Raw genomic sequence first — 23,015 nt, forward strand, 5'->3', positions numbered from 1 at the left:
TCATGTTACCTTTGTTTCTAATTATGAACAATTATAGAACAAATTCAATTTGCTAAACAAGGAGCATGAAGAGCTTAAGGCCAAATTTGAGTGCATTGAATCTCAAACTAAGATCCCTTTGAAGCAATCTAACTCTCTCTTTAATTTTAATACTAAGGTAGATACTTGCACTTCTTGTGATGATTTGATTGATTTATCTAGCTCACCCCTTTACAATGAGATATGTGTTGCGAATGTTTTTGTAGAACCATTTGATGAACTCATTGCACAAGAGCATGATGAGCTCAAGCAAGAAGTGAAAAAGCTCAAGGAAGACTTGGCAAGATTAAAGGTCAAAGGACATGTCTAACCTCCTCAAGATAACCGTTATAGCATGGTGAACAAGCTTGCGGAGGGGTCCATCATGCTATGTTTCAAGTGATATAAAAAAGACCACAAATCCTTCCAATACAAGCAAGTCAAGAAGGAGACCAAGGAGAAGAAGAAGATCATGAATCTCTCTAAAAAAACCTCCAACATCTACACCAAGCCCAACTACAAGACTAAACCAAGAGCAACTACTACAAGCTTAAGAAGAAGAACAATGACAAAGTGGTTGCACACATTACTGGGAGAAAGGACTGGGGGCAGAACCGACCTATTTGGGTGCCCAAGGAAGTCATCACCAATATGAAGGGATCCCAATAGGTTTGGATTCTAAAGAAGACTTGAAGTCTACGTGGCTCAAGGATTTGGAGACTTGGCTCACAAGATGAAATGGAGGTTCAAACAAAGAAGTCAAGTGTACAAGATTGGACACATTGATGAAGATCATGATCATCATATACCCAAATCCCCATCCAAAGGTGAAAAGTACTAAATATAAAATCTTTTCAATTTGTACCTTTGCCTTATCTAGGATTGTATACTCTCAATTTAATTTATTGCAATGCATAGAGTAGGTTTTTTATATGGTAGGTTGCTTGTGTTTCTCTTTCTTATGATCAATCTACATGGTTTATTAGTTGTATATTTCTTACATGACACTAGTTTTACATTTGGAATCTCTTATGTACCACGAACCAATCTATAGGGTACCCTCCCCATTGTTATCAATAACAAGTGTGTATCTGTCACAAGTATTTAACACTTGTATGCACACATTTAGGGAGAGTATATCTTATGGGTTGTGATTTTGAGACTAATATGTATTTCAAGTAAAATCTTTTGTAGTCTCATGGAATGATCAACAAGTCCTGGAGCTCCCTCCCAAATGCTCTAATATTTTCCATTGAGTCAATATGTGTTTATAGACTTTTTGAGATTGTTGACAAAGGGGGAGCATCTTGAGACCAAAGGAAGAGGTAAGAGAAGCAAGCAAGATGCAAGAACTATCTCGAGTAGATTGTTGATAAAGGGGGATGCATCTCGGGTTGACAAAGGTGAAGAAACTCTTACATGAGTTGATAAAAGGAGATAGTGGCAATGGAGAAAAAAGAAGTACTACCTACATGGTAGCCACAACAAAAAGGGGGACATAATGTTGATGAAAATTGTTGCAAAAGGGAGATATAATGTTGGTAAGAACATGGTTGTCCTTACAATTGGTATATTAATTTGTTCTTACCATGCATCCAAGCAAAGATGTATGGTCTTGTGAACTTTTGAAATCATGTATTTTCTTAATTGGTATCATTTGCCTCTTACTTTGGTTGTGTTGTCATCAATCAGCAAAATGGGGGAGATAGTAGCAAAATTGGTCCTATTAGGCCATGATTGTGATTTTGATGATTAATGACAACATAGTCGTTGGGACTAACACGTTTGTCAAGAATATATGTTAGTAGTCTCATGAATTCAATACATGAAGAAGCTACCGAACCCGGGATAAAGTTTGATTGAATTGGAGAAGTCCCAGAGAAATTGTTCTCACCGGATAGTCCGATTCAAAGGAGTTTGTACTCACCAGAGCAATTTAATGTTCTGTGCAGAAATAAATTGACCTCACTGGATGGTCTGCTGATGGGAGCAAAAGCACACAAGAGTATTTAATAGAAGGGCCGATTTTCAAAGGAAACTAAAGTTAAGTACATGGGATGATCTGGTGTTAAAGAGAGTGTGAACACCGTAGCATTTAAAAGAACATTGGTTTTTTTCAAAGGAGCTGGAAATCAAAACACCAAAAGGTCTAGTGATAAGAGGGTTTACACACTGAACTAATTGCACAAAGAAGAAGTGGTTCAGCTTGGCTCAAGACAACACATCGGATAGTCTAGTGATAGAAGTGAAGGCAACGCTAGAATATTCGGTGTTCAGAGAAGTTAGAGTGGAGTTCCAACGGCTAGTATGCACTAATGTACACACCAGATGACCCGGTAATTGTACTACTATTATCACCGGATCATACGGTGTTCACAGTAAAGTTGAGCCGTTGGAGCAATGGCTACTTGGTGGTTTTAAAGCTATAAATATCCATCCACTCGATCATTTGAAGGTTCTGGAGTCCAGAGAACCTCATACACACCTGAGAAAACATACAACCCATCCAAGTGCTTAAAGTGTTCATCCAATGTGATTAAGCATACCATTAGAGAGTGATTAGTGCTTATAGGCCCAGAGAGAAGTGTTGCTAGCTGCTGCAACCTAGAGAGTGGATCAAGGAGTGATCCAACCGTGTACCGAGAGGTACGCCAGCGTCTTGGAGTCTTGGTAACTTGCCGGTAACTTGTTGACCCTCCGACTTGGTATGGAGCGATGGTAAGAAGATTGTGCGAGGACATAGAGGCTCTTGTCTTTGTGATTAAAGCTCTAAAGTTAAGACGATACACAAGTGACCGAAAGAGAGGTTAGTGGTGAGACATCGCCTTGGTTGCTTGGTGGCTCATCGTGCTTGAGGCCTTGTCTTGGTGACTTGGTGTCTCAAGAGCCATGACCAGAAGAGTCTTAGCGACCAGAAGCATATCCTTTGTAGAGCTCCAATATGGACTAGGGTGGCTTGTGTGCCACAGATACCATGGGATAAAAATCCCTTGTGCCGAGTTTGTCTCTCTTCCTTATTTACATTTACGCATTTACATACTTGCAATTTATCTTGCTAGATTAGGTTGCGATTCTCTTAAGAGGTAGAGTAGACACACTAGATAAACCTAGAGCATATTTAGATAGAAATTAAGATAGGTTTATCTTGTGAAGTTTTTGGAGCCATTAGTTTCTAAATATTCTAATTCACCCCCTCCTCCCATCTTAGGATGTCACTATTCCTCCAACACCCTTAGGAGAAGCCCCAATTTGTGACAAAGATTTTGTTGGGCCCGTTGGATGCAGGCATTAGCAGAGGCCCCTGGAACATCGCCATATATTCCTGCAAGGCAGCATCCAATGGTTGTAGGTCACCCTGGAGAATCCCCAATTTGCGACAAAGATTTTGTTGGGCCTGTTGGATGTAGGACATTAGGCACTTGTTTCAGAGGTGTGCACTACGCCGTACCTCATCGGTGTTGTAGACTTTGTGCTGCTTCTTCTCCTTCGTAGGCCACTGCATATCAGTAGCAATGTTCGCTCCTCTTTTCCCAAATGGAGTAGGGATTGATGGAAGCACCTGAGAGAAGAGTCTTATTGAGGATCTTGTACATGCAATGACAATGCCTTCTTAGTTACACCTTATCATTACACTTTCCGATATGACAGCCAACTGAGAATCACAATTCTTACACTCGATGGTCGTGCATGCCATGAGGTTAGCATTCGAGAGGGGGTTTTAGGGTTCGGGAGGGTAGATATCACCAGTGAGTAGTTTAATATTGGGTATAAATTTGTATAGTATTAGTCTAATTGCACTTGGTTATTATTTTTTGAAAAAAAGGAAGCTTTGTTAACTCATCGTTATGGTACAACTGCGCAAGTGTTTACCCTCAACCTCAGCATAATAAAAATGCATACAACCACAATCCAACATACTGAAATACACCACATGAAACAACATAAAGCACAATCTAAAAAGATGGAAACAGATCTCTGCAGCTGACGCTATTAATCTTGATCTTGGATGTAGAATCTAGACTGTTATCCAAATCGGGTAAAGAGTTCCCTGGTCGCCTACTCTAGTCATGCATATGCTATGGTAACCAACTCGCGATGTTGTTGCTGATGTAGCACAAACCACGTACGGAGTTAATGTGTACATGTAAAAATCACCTGTAAAGGAGAAACATATTTCCTCTTGTTAAAGACAAAACCATTCCCGCATAGCCAAATAGACGAACAAAATGTGGTCGCCGCCGCTAGTATATAGGCTTTCAAGTTTTTACTAAGGCTCCAAAGCTGAGTCCCAAACATATTTTTTACACTTCACGGTTGGTAATTGCACATGGTCATTTATGTTGTTATGCTTGTGCACACCCACTGCTCATTTTCTAGCTCCCCCATGGGGGATTGTGCCCCTCGCTTAGAGGTCCACATGTGTGTGGACCCAAGGACCCCCACTTGTCAGTGTCTAGTATATATAAAGTTGGCAAGGAGATTACGCGGGGCTTCTACGCCGGTGCGTGTGACTCCAAAGATTTTTTTTATATTTTTTTAATATTTGCAAAATTACATGATCGTTTCAAAAAATTGCAGCAATAGGTTACCATCACCCGTTTATCGGGCGAGGGCAAGGTCTCGCTAGTTAGAAATAAAAAAAAGCCATGATGTGCCATGTGTCACCTAGTGAACAGGCGACAACAAGGTGTCACCCAATGAACGGGCGACACCTTGTTATGGCCGAATTTAATTTTATTTGTGACAGAGTAGGCATCTGTGCGCCACAATTTGTTATCGTCAATTCATCTAGTGCCATTAGATGTTTGTGCGATATTTTGGATATATGGATTTGACGGAACCAAAAGGTTGAACACGATGATTTTAATAGGAACTGCAACATACAAGGACGGTGGCATGTATGATACACAACCATTGTAACCTAAACAAGTACCATGTCTAAACCTAACATGCCTTAGGGAATATAAAAAACATGATTACAACATATGGTCGACTAAGTGCAATGCGGGTATTTTCCCTTCCTTGTTGCTTCCGGTCCTGCCTCACATGCCCGATGTGCCCTCTCGCGCTTCCTCTCCCTCTCCACCTCATGGGCCTCTGCCATCATGCTGTTATGCTCCTCCTGAATGCGTTTGCGTGTAGCCTCCCTCTTCTCATGGGCTTCCATCATATGGAAGTGTCTCCAAGCGGAGCGGTGCTGAGTGTGAAGGAGGAACACATCCGCTTCCGACTGCTCAATATCCAGCTACTGTAAGAAGTCACATAGTGGTGGCACCAACTGCAATATTGACCAAAATGTTAAGTGTTAAATCTTAGTTGTTTTTAGAGTAATTTGGCCAAAAGTTATTACGTAGTGGTGGGAGCCAACATTGGTGCTTCCCTGTGGTGGATCGTACTCGTAGTTGCGGCACATGAAGAATCTCCTTCCATAGGTGTAGGAGAACTCGGAGGACTTCATGACCATACAAAGGTCACCACACCAGCACATGGACACTTTGACCCCATCAGACGTAATATCTGGCGAGTATTTCTTAGGAAATGGATTGGATGCAATTTTCGTCAGAGTTTTGGAGGTTGAGGCTAATGGTTTGGTTCTACATGTGACCAGAAGATCATCTATTTATACAACGGATTCGTGCTGGTGCATGGACTAAATCTACAAAAAATCGACCCTGGGAAAACAGTTGATTATGCAATAAAGAGTGGTCATATAAACTAAAAAGGCTACTTCTCGAAAGCTAACTTCTGAAAAGCCTACTTCTGAAAAGGCTACTTTTGAAAAGGCTATTTTTTAAAGCCTACTTCTGAAAAGCCTCCATCTGAAAAGGCTACATCTAAAAAGGCTAGATCTAAAAAAGGTTGGTCTGAAAAGGCTACTGATGAGAAGACTAATTCTAAAAAACGTTAGGTCTAAAAATGGAGTACATGTATTATTATCATGGTTGGATGTGTGCGGGTAACACAAATTTGACAATAATATTATAGCACGGTAAAAGGACGTATGCTGCTACAACGTATCTATAAAAGGCTCATGTATCTAGAAACTGAAGCAACATCGATCAATAGAGGCTAGGTGTGGGAGGGGGCGAGGAAGAAGGGGTGGGGCAGCCGGCGGTGAGATGGGAGGGTTCGTTTGGTCCAACTAAGTGCGAGGAGCCTCTCTACAACTTCTCTTTGCAGGATAGGAGTGATTTTTGTCCTTCAAATCACCTAAGAATTTATGAGCACCCGAATGAACCCTAGCCCATGTGCTCCCAATGCTATGATTGTGTAATTCATATGTACGATGGGAGCATTCATAAGGGGTATTGATTCTTCCAATATCCTTTTGGTATGGTGAGAGCTATATCACCTTGACCGTCCATATCCTTTTTTGAAAACATTATATATTGTGACCTTCACATTTATACAGGCCTCCAACGATAACCCAGACTACTGCCAATACATGAGATTGGTAGATTCTCCTATTATGCAGCATATCCAAGATTACGTCCACTACCTGCAAGACCAAATATTCGACTTGTAGAGGTAGGTGGAGAATATGCCAAGTCCTCCTGTAATACACATGGAAGACCCTTCTATATAAATAGATCCATGATTCATCTGCCCGTGCCAAAATAGGGATGCTCCTCCTCCTCCTCCTCCACCACCTCCTCCTCCTCGTTCATCAGCGCAATACGATGGTGGAGATTATTGGGACTCTGGAGCCTCCTCACAGTTTACTCTGAGTCAATATGATTAGAACCATTGTCGGGACATCGTTGTTATTTGTGCATCGTATCATCAATATTCACCCTTTTACATACCTTCACGGCCTGACTGGTAGGATACCTAACACCCTTGATCACCTCATTCTGCGTATACTCCCAGGGCATCTGATTTTCCTCATTCACCACAAGGTTGTTAAAGTTGGGATTGTTCCAGTTCGTGGGAATAGGAGCATCATCATCATCATCCAACATGTCATACTCAGGAGATTCGTTAGCCTCAAGATCATCCCGCTCCTTCTGTTCAATTAGATAAGGGATTCATTCCCCCTCGTCTGCATCATGGTCGGTTCAGTCGGATAATCCGATGAATGTGTAGCATCCTAATCGACATTCTCATTACCCTAATCCTCATCATACTCTTCCTCATCACCCTCCTCCTTCGTGTACCCCCACCCTGCACCTCCGTAAGCAACATAGGTGGGCAACCTCTTTGCATTGTAATACCCCTTTCGAAATATATAATATTTCACTATCCCCATAAAAAATCCTAAACTGCCACTTATCCGACATATCTGCCAACCATCGACGAAAAACCCTAACATTATTGCGACATAAAAAAATTACATAAAACTACATATACAATAATGCAACATTCATTAAAAACGTGGCCCAACAATTAATCTACATTGCAACAAAATATCATCGGGTTACTACATCAAACACATCTAAATCCTACATCTACAACTTTAATTATATCTACACTATGTTTAAATCCTACTTCTAATACCTAATATATGTTGAATCACTAAAAATAATTGCTAAAATATGTGTACAAATATGATCTAATTACTAAGCTATCTCTAACGCTAATTCAAAACCTAGATCTACATTCTAACCTACGTCTAGTGGCTATTGTACCGGGTTTGTAAAAACAAATTCTAGATCTAACCTCTAAGCTATGTCGAAACCTATCACTAGTGCCTATCCTATCAGGTTTGTAAAAAAAAGATCAAAAAGACATACTCCTTTCTCCAGCAAGGCTTTGCCTCCAATTTCCCCTCCCCTCCTCTCCTCTCCCTCTCTCAGTGCTCTCTTATCCCTCTCCCTCTCTCTCTCTGTTGCACTGTGCAAATGACATGCTGACATTAGCCAGGGAGGCGTGGCCGGTTTTTATACCCAAAAGATATCGCCTGAATAGTGGGTGATACCTTTTGGGTGGGTCCATCGAGCATCTCTATGAGAGAAGGTCAGACCCCACGTCACTGTATTTTTTATTTCTGACCAGCGAGGCCCACAAAGTCTCGTTCGCTCATAGGGAAAGACCTTGTTCTTACCCGATGAACAACATATATATATATATATAGACACACGCGCGCGTCTGGGAACCTCAATTCCACACCTGCAATGGAGCCGACCCAAACACGACTCGGAAGTCGTCTCTTGTTCGACCTTCAGTCGGCATGGCGGTCGCTGCCCCGGCCCATATAAACCACGCGCTAGGGGAACACCCTGTACTCACGCCCTCATTTGTACTATGGTTGTGTTGTGGTTACTCGGTTTGTTCCCAGCTTTTCAGTCAATGGAAAATGGTCTGCTGATGCAACTCTATCCTTGAACTTTCAGATTTTCAGGAACCATTTAAGCTGCAAAATGGATGGCTTCTGTGGGCTGGAATAGGCCTCTTTGTTGCAATAATTGCTATTACTTTGGCTGGAGCTGCAATGACTTTTCTGAATGGCGAAACACCATAGAGAGAGGTATAGCCTATTTTATGCTTCGACAGCTAGTCTTCCATTGCCTTATTGAGCAGTCGGAACTATGCCCTTCCTTCTTACGAAAAATTGCTAATTAGTTAAAGTATGACAATGGATAATAAACTCCTATATATATTTTGTACACTACTATAGAACTTGCCATAGATAGTGACTCATCACTACCGGTTGTACAAGAACCGGTAGTGAAAATGAATCACTACCGGTTCTTAAACTCCCTGCGCCTGAGCCATGATAGAGCCGTAGGAACCGGCATCGATGATTATGCTACAGTATAAGGGTGATCCCTTCTTCCCCCAGCTGACCAGAACAGAGTCGACCGACACGCCTGCCATTTTTGCCATCTTTGCGGTTGGAGCATTCAAAATTTGGAGGAATCAAGGTGCTCCAAGGTTAGCAAGATGACCTATATTTTATATTTAGTTAGATTTACTTGCTAGATTACCCTAGTTTTGACGGTTGGTGCTTGTTCCATAGCGATGAATTTTGGAAGTAGGTAGAGCTCTAATTAAGCTCTAATTTAGAAAAAAAAATACAATTTTGTCATGTGAGATGCATAGAGATAATCTACATTTCATTTGTAGTTAGATTTACTTGCTAGATTGCTCTAGGTTGGAATGTTGGTGATTATTCTATGGTCATGAATAATTTTGGAAAGAGGTAGAGATCTAATTGAGATCTAATTTAGGAAAAATTTACAATTTTATAATTGTTAGATGTATATAGATAATCTACATTTCATTTGTAGTTGGATTTACTTGCTAGATTGCTCTAGGTTTGAATGTAGGTGGTTGTTCCCTGCTAATAAATTTTGGAAGGAGCAAGAGCTCCAATTAAAATCTAATTTACAAAAAGTTGCAATTTTGTCATTGTAGATGTATAGAGATGATTTAAAGAGTATATTAAAATCACATGTAAATAGATGTAGGCGCATACATTAAAATCTAGCTTCAATTTTCTAGTACGTGGGTTGCGTATATTTTTAAAGTCTTGAATTTAAATACTATATAATGGATTTTCTCTATTCATTAATCAACATAGTAAATTTAACACAATTGATAGAATAGTGTGTTAGGGATGGCACGTCAACCCACAGGTTGCAATTGAGTATGACAACCTTTTGAAGGTGGGTCCCCCGACCCGGCCCAAGTACCGAAAGGAGATGGGCCCTCAAATAGGGACCAATTAAGATGGGAAGTAATTTAATTAATTTATTTTAGATTTTGAAATGTTTAATGTTTATAAGTTGTATAAGTTTAATTTTAATGATTTGCAGATGGACCAGCCATGGATGTACAAGGATCGCGGACCAGAATTCTTTAATGGCGTTGAGGCTTTTTTTAGGACTGTCGTGGCATACAAGAAATCAAAAAGGAAGTGTGTTGATCACTATATATGTTTTCCATGTGTCAATTGTAAGAACGAGAAGTAGTTTTCAAACATAGAGCAAATTCATGCACACTTGTTTCATAGGGGTTTCAAAGCTGGCTATACCCGTTGGACTGAACACGATGAACTTGAAGATGTTGTGCATGAAGGGAAACCAACAATCGAAGAAGACAGAGGCAACTATATGATGGCTAATAAAGATTCGATATGTCGGAATTCGAAGATACTTTTAATGAGAACGATGGAGGTGATACTTTTGTTGGCAACAATGAAGATGATATAGAACAAATATTGCGTGGTGGGGAGAGGGACTTCACCAGTGATAGATAACATCAAAAGTTCCAGCACATAGCAGAGGACTCTAAAACACCAGTTTACCCGAACTATAAAGATGAGCACAACAAGTTGCATGTGGTGCTAACACTGATTAGACCGATAAGGGCATCAATGAATTGTTAGAATTCTTGAGGGAATTGCTTCCAAAGGGAAACATGTTGCCTAAAACCATGTACCATGCCAAGCAGGTTGTTTGCCCGTTGGAATTGGAAGTTGAGAAAATACATGCATGTGGAAATGACTGCATGTTGTTTCACAACGATGATGCAGACTTGGAAGTGTGTCGCATTTGCAGCGCACCACGGTACAAATGCAACATTGATGATATTAAGAGCAGGTTGTGAAGAGAAGAACAAACGACCCCCTGTTAAGGTGGTTTGCTATTTCCATATAATCCCCCGTTTGAAGCGATTGTTTGCTAACAAAGTGAATGCCGAGTTGATGTGATGGCATACCGAACAACACAAGAAAGATAGAATGCTTAGACACCCTACTGATGGCATGCAATAGAGGATATTTGATACAAAATATAAGGAATTTAGAGATGAAGTGAGGAATATAAGATTCAGGTTAAGTATGGATGGGATGAATCCTTTCGGCAAAATGAGAAGTACTCATAGCACTTGGCCCGTGACTCTCTGTATGTACAACCTTCCACCTTGGATGTGTATGAAAAGGAAGTACCTTATGATGCCTTTGTTGATTAGTAGGCCGAATCAACCAAGCAACGATATTGATGTGTACCTCAAACTATTAGTTGAAGATCTTCTTGTACTGTGGAAAGATGGCATATGGGTATGGGATGAGTACAAACGTGAGAATTTCACCCTATGTGCAATGATGTTTGTAACGATATCAGATTGGCCTACTCTTGGTAACCTATCAGGGCATATTGTAAAAGGGTACGGTGGATGTGTTTAGTGCTTGGAGCAAACAGGGGGGCAGCGGCTGACGAACAGTCGAAAACTGATCCTCATGGGTCACCGTAGGTTCCTTCACTTAGATCATCCATTCCACAAGAATAAAAGATTTTTTGATGGAACAATGGGCCCTCGTCAAGCTCTGAAGATTTGCATCAGAGAATAGGTATTTAAGATGATAAAGAAACTTACAGTTGTACTTAAAAAGGGGCCAGACAGTACAAAATTCCTAGCTAGGGAGCATGCTCCTATGTGGAATAAGAGATCAATATTTTAGTTGCTACCTTATTGGAAGTACCTTATGATCCGACACGAAATTGATGCCATGTACGTGGAGAATAATGTGTTTGATAGCTTGATTGGTACCTTCATATATAGTAAAATAAAAGATACACTAAATGCACGGTTGGACCTTGAAGAAATAAACCTTAGGAAGGACCTACATCACATACAATTAGACAACGGCAAAAAAAAAACTTCCCACAACTTGCTACACTATGAGCAAGAAAGAGAAGATCAGCATGTGTGATTACTTGCGTGATGTCAAAGTTCTGACTGGTTACTCCTTCAACATCAGGAGCTTATTAAATATGAAAGATAGGAAGTTAGTTGGCATGAAGTCTCATGATTGAAACATGATGATGACACAGATGTTTCCAGTTGTAATTAGAGGTATTTTTCCAGATAAGGTTAAAGATCCAATCATAATATTGTGTTCGTTCTTCAATGCAATTTCACAAAAGGTCATTGCTCCGAACAAACTGACAAAGCTGTAGGAAGACGTGGTCCATACTATATGTCAGTTTGAGACTATTTTTCCTCCAATATTTTTTGATATAATGCCCCGTCTAATCACATTGCGGGTGAGATAAAGAGCCTTGGCCCCGTGTTTCTGCATTAGATGTATCCTTTTGAAATGTTCATGGGGGTTTTGAAGAAATATGTTTGTAACCAATGTCGTCCAAAAGGATGCATTACCCAAGGGTGGACTATGGAGGAGGTCATTGAGTTTTGCATTGACTACCTGAAATTGAACACGATTGGTATGCCTATATCTCGCTGTGAGGGGAGGTTAAAGGGGAAAGGGACTATAGGTTATATTTCAATCCATATCAAAGATCGTGTTTCATTCGCTCAAGCATATTTCACAATTCTGCAACGATCAATATGCACGTAAGCATGCTACACTCCACAAATTCAATGAACTCAGAGGATTGGATCTCAAGAGAGCACAAAGATAATTTCGATAATTAGTTACGTAAACACATGATTGGTAAGGATACCAATGATGCTCTATTGGAACTGCTGACTAATGGGCTATCAACTATGACTCACACATTCCAAGCATACGAGATTAATGGCTATACATTTTATACGAGAGCACAAGACAATAAGAGCGCTAACCAAATAGTGGTGTCCCTATTGATGCCTATGACCGACCTGACAATAGGGAAACCTACTATGAGTTCATAGAGGAGATTTGAGAGCTTGAATATGGCAATTTGAGGGTCCCCTTGTTTCAGTGCCAATACGTTAGACTCCCAGGGGAGTCGATGTTGGCAAGTATGGTATGACTATCGTGGACCTCAAACTCGTTAGATACAGAGAAAGACTATTTGTGCTTGCCAATGATGTTGCACAAGTCTTCTATGTAAAGGACCCGAACCTAACAAACAAGGAAGAGTGTTATGTGGTTCTTCAAGAAAAAAGAAAGATTGTTGTTGTTGAGGATGTTGTCGACGAAGAAGACTACGATAAATTCGATGACCTGCCCTTTTTAGAGAGAATGTCGAACTGTCTCTCATTGATGACACTGAGGAAGCTACATACATACATCGCAACCAAAATGAAGAATTAATCGTTTAATGAAAGCAGCTTTCATGTATTTGGTAATTTTTTTTATAAATTTAGGATAAGATAAGCTTTAATTTGTTTCTAAAAGTGGTGCCCGTTAAAATTTTTACGTACCTTATTCATACGTTTCTGTAGATCATGTGTGCTACAACACTAGTTAACAATATAAGATAGTAGACTACATATCTATGCTTGATGTTACGTCTTCAAGATTTTTAGTATTTACTTTAATTTGTATTAAGGACATGTATAGATAATGTAAGAATATCCTTTAATTTATATCGAGAGCATGTATAGAGTAATAATATGCTTTAATTTATATTTAGTGCATGTATTAATTAAGAAGTTAATTTTTTTATTAACTATACGCATTTCCTTATGTAAAAAAAATGTAATAAAAGAATATGACATAATATGTGAGATTATTAAGGACATGTATTAAATATGACATAGAATATGTAAAATAAGAATATTCCTTAGGAAAAAAATAAAAAAGGATCAGCGCTGGTTCTAAGTACTAACCGGCACTAATACATGTATTAGTGCCAGTTAGTACTTATGTCTTATCTATATAGCCGTCACTGATGCCTTATCTATATAGTCAGCACTTAGCCGTAGGCCTCGATCGTTCCATTCAGCCTATTGTTGATGCCTCCTCTGCGCTCTACCACGCATCGCGGTGACGGGCCATTCCTCCTTCCGATGCCACAGTCTCCTTTGTGCTCTGCCATGCGCCACGCCAACATGTTGCGCCTCCTCCCGACACATCGCCCCGCAGCCAGCCGCTGCCTCCTCTTGACGCACCACCCCGCCACCACCTCCCCGACGTGCCACCCTACAGCCGACCGTCGCCTCCTCCTGACGCGACCCCGACGCCGAACACCGGCCGTAGGCGACATGCAGCCATCTTCTTCCTCATGGTCCTTCGGCCGTCCGAGCTCCCCTCTCCGTCGACCGCCTACTCTGGCCATCCCCGGTCCAAACTGACCCTTGGTAATTCTTGAATGTGATCTCTTCTGTGGAACTTGGTCATTCTTGTTTCAGCTGGGCTTGTGAATTTGTCGCGTACGCATCTTCAAGAATTTTGGCTATAGCTGCTGGGCTTATTTCAGCTGGAATTCACAAGCTATCTCATCTGGGCTTGTAGCTGCTAGAATTACTCGTGTACGACAAATTCTTTTATCTGGACTTGTAGCTGTTGGAATTGTTGCTATAGCTGGTTTGTATGTGGCACCGGTACTTCATTTGATAGTGCGGAAAATTTATTTTCACTAGCATCTGCCGTGACATGGTATGTTGAGACCAATGTCAAAGGCCGAAGATGATTGCTTTCAGTGCAGACTAATGGATGCACCCTGGAAAATTGGCCACACGTTTTAAAGTGTGAGTCCAAAATTCATTGATAATAGCTTGTCCACGGAGCTTCTTTATCATGCGAGGTTGTTTAGCCTTCAGAGATAGAACATAAGGCTCAATCACAGGGTCTGGATATTCAGATTCATATGCTTCTTCATTGGTTATGTGCTTTTAGCAACATGAGTACTCAATTCAGCATCTAGCTTCTTAACTTGAATTCTCTTCCTCCGATAATTACGGAGAGTGTTCACATTATTAAACTTCCAGCAGCAACAATTCCAGCAACTACAAGCCCAGATGAGATAGCTTGTGAATTTGTTGTGTACGCATCTTCAAGAATTTTGGGGTAGGAAGATCGACGGCAGTATTAGGGAGCACACAAAAAATTATCAGTGAACCCGGGAAATACATAAATTGTACCGGAAGTTGATCCGATACACCTGATGGTAGTGCTTTTGGCAGCTGTGCTTACTGATGCACTGATTTCATAGCATTGTTTAGTACAGTTCCTTCTCCATCTTTAGAGTTAGTTTATGCATGAAAACTTGATCTTACAAACTGCTAATCGTCAAGGTCCTATTGTATGCATTTGAATCAGGTTTGTTGGTAAATGATACTTTTCAAAATGTTGATGTGTCTCCATTCTATCTTGAGATCATGCAATATACTTCTGTGCGCTGTGTATCTTAGTGATGATTCCTATTTTCAGTCTCTATTCCCTGAGATTTATTTTTTCCATTTCTAACAATCAGATGAATCACACGAGTTTCTGCCACTAAAGAATTATCCTCACTTCACGACATTTTCTACTTAAAACATAGGTTTTTATGTGTGTGAATATATTTTGGCACCCCTCTATTACTGTAAATTATTACATACATGTCATATTATTAGTTTTAGGGAAAAAGAAGAGAAATAACTCAGGAAGTACATACATGTTATATTTTGGCGCCCCTCTGTTACTATATATTTTAGTGCCCCCATTATTTGTTCTTTTCCTCCACTACGATTGATTTGTACTTGTAAATGACTCTCTCACCGTTATCGAATATTTTTAATATGAATATCTCATTGTTATGTCATTTTTGTCTTAATAAGAAAGAAATTACAGTGGAGACCTGATTCCGGCCATGTTCATAGTGGCCTTCATGATAGTCTAATTGTCGAGGAGGTTCTGCTCTTTCCTATCTTGACAAAGTTTCATGAATTGTTTTGAGAAAACACAGTTGCATAAAGCCAAAACTGAAACTTTTTGCTATTTTTCACCAGCCATACTATTTCTACAAGAGCTTTCCATTTTGATTAATCATCCAGCTCTTATACTTTCCATTTTGTGCTACTTTCTTATTTCATAATTGTACAATGCAATTGAATCATACTGTACAATTTACCATTTTTGGAAATCTCCTTTAGAAAAATATCATAGAAAAAATCCCCTTATCACACATTGGTTGCCTTCTCCTCATCCTTGCCTTGACTTTTTCTTTTTTATGTAGAAGTTTTAGGAAGAAAGAAGAGAAATAACTCAGAAAGTACAAGGAGAGATCACAACAAACACCAAAAGAGGTTTGTTTGATATACTGATGGTGGTGTGTTCTCTAAGAGTAATGAATATTGAAACTCATGAATCATCTCAAGCTAGATCTACCAGTAGATGCACTTAGTGACATCTGGCAAGTGATATAGAATCGAAAATATCAGGATTTAAGGATCAAATGTTCTTGGTAGAAGATAATTGTATTACCATAAGTGTCCAAACTTTGCAGATACTTTGAATAGCAGCCAAAATTATTAGAAGATAATTGTATTTACCAAGAAGAGTATAGGATAGTTAGGTTTGTTGTTTGTATTCATGTCATGTGTGACACAAAATAATTTAATATTTTGTTTGTAAGCATGTTTATGGTGAAAGAATTGAGACTATCACTATAATGTACGTTATCTTTTAAGATATATATTTTCATATCACATTCTTCTTTTTTCTTTCATGTTATCGTAACAATAGTGAGAAAACAAGTGGAAATGTATCTTGGTTTATTTGTGATGAGTCATTGACAATGTTTATGTTGAGTTGGATTTGGTTTTCATGACCATGTCTACTTATTAGAATGCATGATTATGAATATGACTAACTAGTTTTGGAGAGAAATGGGAGTTGGTGTTGTCTGTTTCTGAGACAGGAAAAATATACACACCGGATAATCTGGTGTTGGAGAAATTATACACACCAGATGATCCGGTGTTCAGAAGAAAATCACGCTGGAGGATTTTGACTCAGAAGAGAAAATTGATGACCTCACCGGATGGTCCGGCGTTAAGGAGGTGTGAACACTGGACCATTTTCCAGGAGATGTGTTTCTTGGTGCTAGAATGAAGTTGAATGCCGAATGGTCTAGTGATGAGCAGTTGTGCACATTGAATGCTTCACCGAAGCATTTTCCAGAAGTTTTCCCTTGACTCAACGGAGAAAGAGCTTTTGTACACGCCAGATGGTCCGATGTGTACATTGGAGGGATGACCGGAGTGTTTGCTAGAGTTTTTGCTCAGAAGGAGTGTATATCGGATCATCTGGTGTTCATAATTTTCCTGAGATGAGCATTTTACAGGAATTTTTATTATGACTAATTAGAGATGGAATTGGAGAAACGTGGATGCTTGTCTTGTCATGAGTAGGTGATGGATGCAACTTTACGGTCGACGGTAGGATGATCGGGGATAAGCAGGTTGCTTGGTGCTGGACGATCAAGGATGTCGGGCAAAGTCAAAGGTGATCCTAGCTGTATACATGGAGGGCAAGCAAGGAATGAGATGGTGGATGAAGATAGTGTGTTGACAAAGTCAAGTAAAAGGGATACTGGTGCAAGTGACAAGGTGGCTCGAGGGATCAGGAGCAAGAGAGACTAGCAAGCGATAGTGGTCACAAGATAGAGTACACGCGTCGACATCGGGTGGCTTACTTAACGTGTAAGTAAGTGACAGTGAGTCATGCTTTTTATGTCCCAGAAATACTAATCTAGTCTTTGAGCATTCCTAAGCATCATGACGTCTTAAAATCGTGTCTTAAGGATTTAAAAACGTTTCAAAAATGGTTTAGCGAAGATTATGAAGACCCAAAACTTTATGAAGAAACCAGGAAAGACCCCCCTGGTGGTCCAACTACGCCATCGTCGGTCTAACCGCCAGAGGCGAGCAAAGCCATTTTAGCCTCTATCCATCGGCGGTCTGATAGCCACTGCTCAGAACCGCCACTTAAAGCCATCACCAAAATCTTATCTACTCAACTACCCCCATTCGTTCTTCCCCACCAAGAAAGAGAGAGAGAATAGAGAGAGAATAGGAGAAGAGAGGAGATCCCCCCCCCCCCACTTTGAGCTCACCGTAGGCCGAAGATCGAAGGAGGTTGTCCACGAGTCCCCTACATTGTCCCCGAGTTCATCCCTAAGCTTCTTTGTCGCCGGAGTGAGCCCCAAGCTGGATGAGAGAGGAGAGATGACTTCCCCAAGCTTCTCAAGGACTTCCTCAAGTTCATCCCCTTTATCCTCTTCATCGGAGAGGATTCCAAGCATGTACATCCACCTCAAGCTCCAAACCACCACGGAGCCCGATCTCCAAATCAGAGCCTCCCTGAATTGGACCCCTCTGCAAGAAAGCTTCTCCATGCCAAGGAGGAGCTCCTCAACCCCTTTCCCCGAGTTTCCCCTAAGTTTTCCCTGCTCTTCATAGCTGTGCCAAGGCATTGAGCTTGTCCATGGAGCTTCCCGAGTTTGGCTCAGTGAATGTCATCCAAGCCGTCCTAGAAGCACTCTACTAGTCTCCTAGAATATTTTGGTACCCTTCATAGTCAAAGGCATCACTGGAGCCTTCGTTGGCGGCCCCGCCAAGGCGTTGCCGATAGGCCCTAGCGATCTGACTGCCATCTTGGCCAGTCTAACCGTCGGGATAAAACTTAGCCAATCAGCTTCATGTTAATATCCACAATAAGGTGTCAGACCGCTATTGGGCTGATCTGACCACTAAGCCCTGGGGTTTGACTGCCCCAGAGTTCGGTCTGACCACTAGATACCAAATCTCTCTGCAAGCCACCAGTCTAACCACTCAACCACTTAGAAAACCTACCGGTCCGACCGCCACCCCTTCCTCGGTTTGACCACCACCTTACTGGTTTGATTGCTAGCTTCAAAGAACTCTGAAGCCTTAGGTCGTCGTATAAACTTCCTTTAGCCTAATCATTTGAGCATTCTTTTACAAAAATTTTCATAATCATGCATCATTCAAATTCCTTTATAGCATTTCATCATGCTTATTGTGTTGCATTCTTTCACTTTTAGTGATCGATGAGCTGGAGAGTAACGGGTTTTCGCGATAAGGATTTTGGGTTTGATATCAAATTGAAGCAAAGCAGCAAGGCAAACATCTAAGCACACTCAACCTACTACTTTGGATCTCATATTGTATAACTTGATAAATTATGCTTTATGTATGTTTGCATTAATTCTCCTGCCTTGAGTTACTGATAATCCGTATCCTTGTCACATGGGTTCAATATGATATTGTCTAACCTGAAAGATATCCAAAATGCTTAACGATGCATAAGTCACTAGTAGAAGTCATAGGCTTTAATTTCGTTCACAATGATAACAATGTTGGGTTGATGATGTTAGTTGGATGAGTTGTGAGGACGAAGCGAGATGTGGGTGGTGCTAGGGGTATCTTTTGCCCCGATGTGGAGTTCCCCAAGGTAGATCAGGAGAGGAGCCCAGGATGCTATAGACTGCTTGCATTATTTAAGCACTGTCCATTGTTGCAGTTGAATCTAGTACTTTTCATACTAATCACATGTTGATCTAATGGTAAAATAAGCTGAATACCTCTGTAGCTATGATCATTTGGGCTTGCACATCGACGGTGTGAGCGGGCGGGCTTGTAGAGACACTTGTGGTTGCTTCGGGAGTTAACCTAAGTGGGCTTCGCACCGAGTGATGCCTGATTCAAATTGTTGGGGCTAATTAGGAAAGGTTGGCACGAGTACCTCCTTGGATGGGCTTGTGTGGTAACTCAAGCCGTATGGTCATCGAGTCGTATGGGTAAAGTTGTACCCCGCTGTAGGGTGTAAGAACAATTCAAATTATCATGCTTTTGGTCATGAGCATGCTTGTTTCCATTTTCAGCAGTCATAGAGTTACGAATTTAGGATGTGTGGTATGGTTGAATGATATGGGTTTGAGATGGTTCGTTTTACAGTTAAGCTCATGAGATGCTTCCATTTATGTATATATGCAAGTCAATGGTTACAGAGTAGAAAGATATATGTGGTTAAGTTTAGGTGCTCACACATAGGTGTTAAGGTTGCTTACGCATGTGAATTTACTTAACCTTGTGGCCTACTCCTTTCTAATGACTCAATGCATAATCCTTGGAGTCGGGTTATTATATGTACCCATTATGGATTAAGTCTTGCGAGTACCTTTATACTCATGCTGCTTATTTTCTTTTTAGGTGACGTTAGGTGCTGGCTACTCTAACCCCTGTCAGTTGCCTTGTGGGCAAATGGTGCCACCGGTTTAGTTGTTTTCTGCTGTGATGTATGTATGTTAAGGCTAGTTGAAACCTTGTTTTGTTTTTGTATCAACTTGTAATCCTTTGAATCATGTTTAATCTCCATGTTGTGATATTCATGTTGTAAAGGTATGTGTGGCTAATAGCTTTCCTGGGAGTTACCAATGCATATATACCGGGACTACCAGAATTAGATTCATTTTAATCATTAGTGGCTATGATTGTTGTGGTGAGATGTGGGTTAACACGTGGCTCGTTGAGAAACGGACGCAGACTAGCTCCCATCTTACTAAATGAGCGTCCTAATGATTAAATTGAATTTATTTTGGATAGGTCCTGCCACCGGCGAAGGCTCCAGTGGTCTGACTGCCATCTTGGTCGATCTGATCGCCAGGATGAAACTTAGCCAATCAGCTTCACATTAAGATCCACAATCAGGTGTCAGACTGCCATTGGGCTGCTCTGACCACCGAGCCTCGTGGTTTGACCACCCTAGGGTTCAGGTTGACCGCTAGACACCAAATCTCTCTGCAAGCCACTGGTCTGACCGTCACCTTCCCAGTTTGACCACTAGCTTCGCAAAACTCTGAAGCCTTAGGTTGTTGTATCCGACATTTAAACTTCGTTTAGCCTAATCGTTCGAGCATTCTTTTACAAACATTTTCGTAATCATGCATCATGCAAATTCTTTTATATCATTTCATCATACTTATTACGATGCATTTTCTTTTAGCGATCAGCAAGCCAGAGAGTAACAGGTTTTCACGGCAAGATTTTTGTGTTGATCCCAAATTGAAGAAAATCATCAAGGCAAGCATCTAAGCATATTGCACCTTTATTGAATTGAATGGAGTATAAATTAATAAGCTGTCAGTTATGTACCATTGCATGGCTAGCGAGTCGATATCGGGTTATATGGGTAGAACCTATATTGAATTTCATTACTTCTACCTTGAGTTGTTGATTATCCATATCCTTGTAGCCTTGATAACATTGTTGATATCTAACTTAAGAGTTATTCGAAATGCTTAACAATGCATAGGTCCCTGGTAGAAGTCGAGCGATGGTACCACTATTATTCATGAGCTTAGGGCCTACTTGTTGTTTACAAACACAATGACAATGATGTGGGTTGTATGAGATGTGAGAACGAGGCGAGATGTGGGCTGTGCTAGGGGTATCTTCTGCACCAGAGGAGTTTCTCGGTGTAGTTCAGGACAGGAACCCAGATAACATAGACCACTTACATCGTTTAAGCACCGTCCATTGTTGCAGTTGACTCTAACACTTTTCGTACTAACCACATGTTGATCTAATAGTAAGATAAGTCGAATATCTATGTAGATGTGATCATTTGGGCTTGCACATCGACGGTGTGAGCGAGCTCGCTCGTAGAGACACTAGTGGTTGCTCCAGGAGTTAACCTAAGTGGGCTCCGCACCGAGCGATGCTTAATTCAAATGGTTAGGGCTAATTGGGAAAGGTTGGCATGAGTACCCCCTTGGGTGGGCCTGTGTGGTCACTCAAGTCGTATAGTCCTTGAGTCATGTGGGTAAAGTTGTACCCTCTTGTAGGGTGTAAGAAAAATTCGAATTGCCAGGTTCTCAGTCATCAGCATGCTTCTATCCATTCGCAGTAGTCGTAGAGTTGTGAATGTGGGATGTGTCTAATGATTGGATGAGATGTGTTTGAGATGGTTCGTTTTACAATTATGTTCATGAGATAGTTCCATTTACATTTATATGCAAGTCAATGGTTACAGAGTAGAAAGATATATGTGGTTAAGTTTATGTGCTCACACATAGGTGTTAAGGTTGCTTACACATGCGAATTTACTTAACCTTGTGGTCTACTCCTTGCTACTCACTCAGTGCATAATCCTTGGAGTTGGGTTATTATATGTACCATTATGGATTAAGTCTTGCGAGTACCTTCATACTCACACTGCTTATTTTCTTTTTAGGTGAAGTTAGGTGTTGGCTACTCTAACCCTGGTCGGTTGCCTTGTGGGCAAATGGCACCATCGGTTTTGTTTTCTTTAGCTATTTTCTGCTGCAGCGTATGTATGTTAATGCTGGTTGAAACATTGTCTTTTGTTTTTGTATCAACATGTAATCCTTTGAATCCTGTTTAATCTCGATGTTGTAATATTCATGTTGTAAAGATATGTGTGAGTAATAGTTTCCCTGGGAGTTACCAATGCACACATACCAGGACTGTCGAAATTAGATTCACTTTAATCATTAGTGGCTACGATTGTTGTGGTGAGATGTGGATTAACAGGTGGCTCGTCGAGAGACGGACGTGGGCTAGCTCTCATCATACTAAATAAGTGTCCTAATGATTAAATCAAATTAATTTGGATGGGCCCTAACATGCTTTGAGAAGCGTGCGGGGCAGTTTCACAATTCGACCTTAAAACCATGGGAAAATATGAAGTGCATGTGACATCATCATAAAGCTTGTGTCGAGATGAAGCTATGTCATGGAGGTGCCACAACCATTTGATGGACGAGGAAAAAGATGAACGAAAATACTCTTGGTAGTAGGTAGGAGTGTATTGAAAGATAAGGGTATTTTTGGAATAATCTAGGAAACTTAAAGGTCAAGGAACCTAGGCTATAAATAGAGGGGAGGGCTAGTTGAGCCCTTTTGAGCCAGTCATTTGAGATTGTCTGCTAGGGTTTTAGAAGAGAGCTAAGACTTTGTGTTAGGTGAGAGCTTTTTGTAAGTAAAAATACTTTGTATTCCGCTAAAAATAAGGCGTTCCTCTACAAAAAATGAAGTATATGTTTCCTCTTATGCTTGTGTTCATCTCCTTCTAGTTTTCCTCTATTGACTTCCCTTGCAAGTTTGCAAGTCTTTTGATTTTCGGTTGTGATTTTTGTTTTTGTTGAAGAGCTGAAGTTTTCCATGTGTTGGAGTTGTTCTTCTTGTTGCTAGAGGGATAAAAATCGAGTTGGTATTAAATCATCCCTTGCCTCTAGATCATCAACTTGGAGACTCTCTTCACCCAGTGCCTATTTCTTCGAATCTAAGTGAATCAAGTTGCAAGTTTTTTGTGGCTATGACTCTTGGAATTGATTTCTATAGAACCTAGAGTT

At 40.6% G+C, this 23,015-nt stretch overlaps 1 pseudogene; it reads left to right on the plus strand.

Annotated features, from left to right (window-relative positions):
- The window catches only part of LOC133898603 (uncharacterized), a 45,295-nt pseudogene that overhangs the window by 16,280 nt on the left and 6,000 nt on the right, over positions 1 to 23,015 (plus strand).

Source organism: Phragmites australis, chromosome 18, assembly GCF_958298935.1.
Source record: "Phragmites australis chromosome 18, lpPhrAust1.1, whole genome shotgun sequence".
Classification (NCBI taxonomy): Eukaryota; Viridiplantae; Streptophyta; class Magnoliopsida; order Poales; family Poaceae; genus Phragmites; species Phragmites australis.